General features: G+C 40.0%; 1 pseudogene; it reads right to left on the bottom strand.

Annotated features, from left to right (window-relative positions):
* Positions 1–4,599: 4,599 nt before the first annotated feature.
* Positions 4,600–6,721, bottom strand: LOC149813295 (LOB domain-containing protein 23 pseudogene; annotated as a pseudogene).
* Positions 6,722–7,295: the final 574 nt, after the last annotated feature.

The raw sequence follows: 7,295 nt of genomic DNA, 5'->3' as shown, positions 1-7,295 counted from the left end.
GAGCAAGCTTGTGAGCGTAATTTTTACATGCGAAATCTGCATTTACCGTTTATCGTTATCAGTGTCAAAATTGATGTTGCATGTTGACACTACGATAACGAATGTGAGATTCGAGAAAATCACATGCCATAAGTTGGCACATGATATTAGTCATTTCGAGAAGTTTAGAATGATGACATTATATCTTTGCAAATCATGTTGTTGAGGCTCCTATTGAGGACCTAGAACCCTTCCTCGTAACGTGCTCATAGTCATTTATGACATGCGAGTAATACGACGGATGTTGAGACGGTCATTCGACCTCGACCAGTGTTATGAGCACATTGGTAAACCACATTACAGATTGATTGATTATCGCCTTCACAGGTAAGATGCTCGATTGGGTCAAAAGACCAGAGCATGTCGAATGGGTCGTTGGTTAAGTAACCCCTAACACATCCATTCATTTTTCTTGTTGTCTGTCAAGGGAGAGGATGGACAGGTTGTTAACAACCTTTCTACGAGCAAAGACTCGGTGTCCCCAGTCATCGTAGTTAGGGATGAGACTACCAGATATTATCCTAGGTGATAGATCTTTTGGACTTCTGCAGAAGTAGGATGCATCCGTAGCCACGAACGCCTTTGGGGAATCCTCTCTCGGCTAACGGCCGTCCCCTTAGGAACATACTCAACTAGCTATTCGGATTATTCAAAATACATTGAATAATAGACGCCTGAACTAGTCTCAGTTGTTTCCACTAGTCGCGTCTGCGCGTACCCGCAGTCCAGTTAATGATGGAACATAAAGTAACTTGTGCACTCCACTTGATGAATCATAGAATTGTGTTTTATGCTCAGTAATTTCAATTCATTATTAAATGTTTTGTTACATCGTGCAACATGTGCTAGTTAGACTTTTACTTATGCTAATAAATTGTTCATGTTAGTTCAGTAACTGTTTAGTTACTCGTCACACATAGTTAATTATTTGTGCTTCTTTCAGACTTTTCTGTCTACTTGTGCACCTACTAGTTTTTCACGAAACTAACCCATTTTATAGGTACAGGTGATGATTAGGTGCTTAGCAGGCGATGACGCGATTGCGAGATGTCTTCAGGATCCACTGTTACCACTCGCAACTCTTGTCCTGATCGTTTTGGCTTTTTGTTATAGATTTCTTAAGGAAATCCAAATTTTGTACAACTTGAAAACTATTTATAATACGCATGTTTTCATCTGAATATTTGCAAGTTATGTCTTTGTCTCTTTGCTCTTTTAGCTAACGTGCCCAAGATTGTCGACTTGTCTTCTTTTCTTTTAAAGAAATGCTTCCGTTGATTTTATAAATAAACTCTGAAATAAAAAGGATTTTTGAGCCTTTTAAACCATTTTAAAAATGGTTTACAAGTTCAAAATTTTGGGGCGTTACATATGAGCATGATATAATCACATATAGAGTTTTTTTACTGCCTTAGAACACATATCATTCATGATAGAATCACATATAGAGTTTTTTGCCTGCCTTAGAGCACATATGAGCATGATAGAATCACATATAAAGTTTTTTTACTGCCTTAGAACACATATGAGCACATGATAAAATCACATATAGTGTATAATTTATTTCAATATATTCTGTTTATCAATACTGACTGTTCTTTTCTTGTGTAGGTTGCTAGCAATAATTAGCGTAGCTGAGCTGAAAGGACAGATCAAGGCAATGAACAAGAAGACACACAAAATTTTGGCGATGATTAGATTAATGTGTTGAAGAAGTTCTATTTTTTTTTGTTTTGAAATTGTAATTATTGAATTGTAAATAATTAAACTTGTGAATTTTAAAGTGGAACAATTAATTGTTGTAGATTCCTTTTATATGAAATTTTATGTGTACTTTATTTTTTATTTACATAAAATATAAATTGTACAGGAAATATAAATTGTAGCGTTCTCGATATTTAATTTTCAAATAAAATTTTTTTATTTTTTTTCAAGTTTGTGACGGATATATTCGTCACTATACATATAATTTAGCGACGGATGTAAATCCGTCGCCAAGACGAGGTCGCCGTTTAGTACCGGCGGATTTGCGACGGAATCCGTCGTTTGTTATTCCGTCGCAATTAGCAACAGAACTAGCGACGAAGTTTTCCTGCCGTCAGTTAGCGTCGAAAAATTCGCGACGTAAGTTGTCCGTCGTCTCTTCGTCGCTAATTCGTCGCTAAGTCGGTTAGCGACAGAATGAGGTCGTCGCTAATCCACTGCTTTGTTGTGGTGACACGACACAGTGACCCGTTTATTAAATGGGTCAACCCGATAACATAGACACAATAACCGCACAGGCGCACACCACCACTGGAGAGGAGAGGTTTCAGGCTCTCAGTTGCGGCTGGGTAGGAAGGAGTTAGGTGGGTGACTAAAGTGTAAAGTTAGGAGTTAGGGTTATATATATATATATATATATATATATATATATATAAACGGGTTGCGGGTTGACGGGTTCGTGTAAACGGGTTGACCCGCCCGCCTAACCCGTTTATTAAACGGGTCAAACGGGTTGGCGGGTTGGCATACCCCTAACACGAACACGACTCGTTTAATAAATGAGCTAGGCGGGTCGACCCGTTTAGGACACGAACCCGTTTAAGCCAAACCCTAACCCGGCTAAGAAGTGGGTTGGCGGGTCGGGTCAGATTTTGCCACCCCTACTGGAAACAAATATCACCCGTTGATTTTGCAACAGCTGATGCCGTTCATCTAGAAAATGGACAGCATCAGAAGGACGTGTGGGGCCTTTTGTTTGGTGGGTGCCTTTCATCCTAGCGATGAAAGGTATCGAAGCAAGGGACCTTAGACAACCAGATCTGCTCTCTGAGAATAGTGCGTCAAATTATATTGGCTGTAACTGAATTTCCATCGAACCAAAACAATATCTGGGGATTTGGAACAAGTCCATTTCATTAGTCATTGACTTTGATGATCCACTTAGGCATCGGATGCTGGTCCTTGATTCAATATTGTCAGAGACAGGGCAACTTGACAAATTTTAATTCGAGATCCAGCCAAGTCATGTGAACTTGGTGACAGCCTTAAGTCTTAGGCCCCACGATCAAGTGGTTAGACCTACTTGCACTAAATGCTTCTTACTTGCATCCACGTCCAAGTAAACAATTACAAAAAAACTAGTTCTTCTTTTATTTTCCATGTCAATATGAATATATTAAGAAACTTCCCCAACCCTCCCGTCTCGCTGCACAGGGAAGTGCTCCAATGGGAGGAAGAGCTGGTAATAGGCACAAAACCATGCAAACTGCCTAGTTGGCTGATCTGGTAACTTTGAAAGAATGTACTCATATGTCAATTTACCAGTCTGATTTATTAATGGGCTCTTGTTATTAGCATATAAGGGCTCCACTCGTCTGGTTGAGGCGGCTTGTGAACCATACCAAATTGACGGGACATCACAAGTACTAAACCTATGGGAAGTGTCCCTTGCCGCAAGGTTGAAGCTGAGTGTATTCCCTAGTGGACATGGGAGACTTCAAGGGTTTTAGAAACTGGCTGGAGGTAGGGGTGGCAATCGGGTCGGGTTGGCGGGTTGGAGTGTCAGCATACCTCAACCCGAACCCGACCCGTTTATTAAACGGGTCGGCTGTGGCAAACACGAACCCGACCCGTTTAATAAACGGGTAACCCGACACGACCCGCCAACCCATTTAATAAATGGGTTGGGTCGGGTAAACGGGTTTTCAGGTTGGCGGGTCGGGTTGGCGGGTTGACGGATCGGGTAGGCAGGTTGGCGGGTCGGGTTGACGGGTCGGGTTGGCGGGTTGACCCACCCGCCTAACCCGTTTATTAAACGGGTCAGCCGGGTTGGCATACCCCCAACCCGAACCCGACCTGTTTAATAAACGGGTTACGCGGGTCGACCCGTTTATTAAACGGGTTGGCTTAAGCCCAACCCGAACCCGCCTAAGAGGCGGGTTGGCGGGTCGTGTCAGAAATTGCCACCCCTAGCTGGAGGGCGCCTACCAATGTGCAGCTGTTGACGAGGGGGCTTTCTTTAGATCTAGCCAAAAAAAGAAAAGAGTTTTTATTGTTTGGACTAATCACATCGAGCTCCAAGTTGGTCCAAAAATTTAAACTTTGCCGAAGTTGAGAAATATTTTTTGGAATAATTTTACAAAAGGACTCTTAACTTATCAGCTATTTATAAAAGAAGCCTAAAGCCACCTGCTTTCATAATTTCTGTAATCATTCAGTAGCCTTAGTGAAAGAAAGTGATTAAAGCATCTTCATTAATGGTTTGTTTAAGAAAAGATAGTAAGATGACACAATATGGGTTGTTCTAAAAAAAAGGGTAAACATGCCATTTTATAATTCAGCTGGGTAGTTGAATGCATTCAGATCAGGTAGGCAGTTGAATGTAAAATATCGGATTGCTTTTAGTAAATGGATAATAAGTTAAGCAGCTTTTTGCAAATTACTCTATTTTCTAGGACTTCAGCTAGATGGCACTGTTTGAGAGACTTGCGTGCAAATTTACTCACTGGAAAATGAATTATTACAAACTTGATTGATGATAAAAATGGGGAACATGGGATATCTCTCTTATATGCATTACTCTTCATCCCCATGAAAGGAAACATCCCCAAGATCAGACCAATCAAGATGAGTCAATGATACAATGGGCCCCTGTGAGTAGCACTCATCGAATCCATTATTGGACACGTCACACGTGTCGTTGTGCGTCTTAGACGTAGCACTTGTAGGTGTGATAGCAGACAGTGCATCAGACAGCTGTGTCCTCAGTGAGACATTCTCTGCCCTTGCCATTGCCACTTCAGTCTGCAACTGGGTGACTTGATGCTGAAGTGCAACAATTGCTGACACGCAACCATACACAGGGTCCTTGAGCCTTGCGTGTGCCTCATACACCATGCTGCTCACTGCATCACCCCTTTGGTTCACAGGAATATCCTGAAAATTTAAATGGAGATATAAATGATGCTAAAAGATCAACAAACAACCTTTAATGAATATTCATGATGATATTTTTTTTTTGTTACTTGCATGTGGTTATTTATTGGTCATGGTTTGTGTGGTATCCATTTATTGTTATTCTTCCTAAATGAAGTGAACCACCTCCCCATAAAAAAAAAGACAGAAAAAAAGAGATTTGAAATAGTTGGTGGTTGGTCAGGTCCAACAAGTTTTGTAGATTGAATGTCTTTTAACTTATTGGAAGTTCCTTTTTGCTGCTTACAGTGATCTGTACATGTGTTTGGTTGCACCATGTGAGTATGGGTGAGTTAGTCAATGACGCTAGGGTATGTGATCTATGAAATGAAATGAGGTAAGTTCATATGTTATAATGCCTCTAACGCTAGTAGGAAGCGTGCAAAATAGGTTTTAAATAGTATTAATTAGTCCTTTATACTCTTGACTATTTTAAGAGTAACACTCTAATGTCCAATTTTTCATTAAAATGGACAAAAAAGGAACACTCTGATATCTAATTAAACAGCTTGTGGTATCCTGAGGGTTCAGAAACGTTCTTGATTCTGGTCTCAATGTGAAGAGGTAAAATTTTTATGCAAAACTGCCAAGTTAATTGGCCAAAGAAAGGTACATTCAAAATGGTATTGGTAATGTCTGTCAAGTACTTCGAGGGAGGGAATGAAATGCAACCCATAAATGACATTTTCTCTTTTGAAATACCTCATTGTCTACTCAAGATGATGCTACAACACACCCGCCTGGGTCGCCCGAGTGGCAGCGGGTCTGGGGATGAGAAGGTGTTGACCCCTTGGTCTCAGGTTCGACTCCCACTGGGTGTGCAGGTGCCTTTAATGGGCTCTGTAAGGGCTTGGGTGTCAGTGACCCTACTCGGGGTTTACCTTGCAGGGGGAGTGGGCCCATTAAGTGACCCAGTTCTCTTCGAGGTTCCTTGTCATAAAAAAAGATTCTGCTACAACTAAAGAACTTAAAATCTAACAAATTTTGAAAAAAGCAACCCAAGGAAGATTTTTGCGACGATATGGGGTTCATGACCTGAAACATTTACTAGAAATCTAGATGAGAGATGCAAAGGAGAGAGACACAAAAGCCAAGATGTAACAACATAAGTTCCATTCTTTCTTACTCGAAGCACCTTCATCAGTAGAAAGCATGCAAAATTGGTTTCTAATAGTATCAATCAGTCCTTTACACTCTTGAATATTTCAAGAGAGATACAATCTAATATCCAATTTCCATTAAAAAAAACTGTGATTCAAAAGGGTATTCATCATATCTGTATACTTTTACTTCAAAAAAAAAATTCTGTCAAATACTTGGAGGGAATGAAAATTCAAAATTCAGGGCCCATGAACAACATTCTCTTTTGAAACACCTTCTTGTCCATTCAAGATGCTGCTACAACTAAATAACTCAAAATCAAAACAAGTTTATAATAACAATATATAGTTCATGGTCCCCGAAACATTTACTAGAGATCTGGATGAGAGATGAAAAGGAGAGAAACGCAAAAGCCAAAACGCAACAACACGAGTTCCATTATTCTTACTCGAAGCATCTTGGTCACATTGCTTGCTCCGAAAACTCGATGGACTCCGGCGAATTTCTCTGGCTCAGCGGCCGGGAAATATGGTACAAAGATGCAATCGGAGGTGCATCTCCGGCGTAATCTTCTGCACCCAGCACATGGAACGTTCAAACTAGGAGGGGTCCTAGTCTTCATCCCTCTAGAGCCTAGAGTTGCACTACCAAGAATAAAATCTCTCATATATAGCAACAACTTGATCTCTAGAGATACACAAACCTGTGTCTTGAAAGTGACATGAGAGCCATATGAATTATGGAAGAGAAAAGGAAGCTACCAGTGATCATCAAAATTCCACATCCATGGTTGAGAAATATATAGGCATGTGTTACTACAGGGAACTGAAAACTGTCAACCTTTACAATAAGGTTTTAAATTCAACATCTGTACTGCAAAGTAGTTATAGCACAAAGATGATGTTCAACAACTCACTTCTCTAATTTATGGTTTCTGGTACAGTCTATAAATCTTGTGCAGATTGAAAAGATATCTACATGAGCTATTGGTCTAAACATTTCTGACAAATTTGGTTGGTGAAGAAAATAAATAATATCTAAATTTGGCGGTGACAAGAATAAGCAACTGCTCTTGGAAATTTGGTGCAGATTGAAAAGATATATATCTACATGTGCATGTTGATTTTAAAATTATATTTAGCACAAGAATTGTTTATGAAACCAGCTTAATTAATAAAGTCTTGAGTTTGGTGAAT

Source organism: Nuphar pumila, chromosome 16 (assembly GCF_984573655.1).
Source record: "Nuphar pumila chromosome 16, dmNupPumi1.hap1.1, whole genome shotgun sequence".
In the NCBI taxonomy this organism is placed as follows: domain Eukaryota; kingdom Viridiplantae; phylum Streptophyta; class Magnoliopsida; order Nymphaeales; family Nymphaeaceae; genus Nuphar; species Nuphar pumila.
This window is presented reverse-complemented; position numbering and strand designations above follow the sequence as displayed.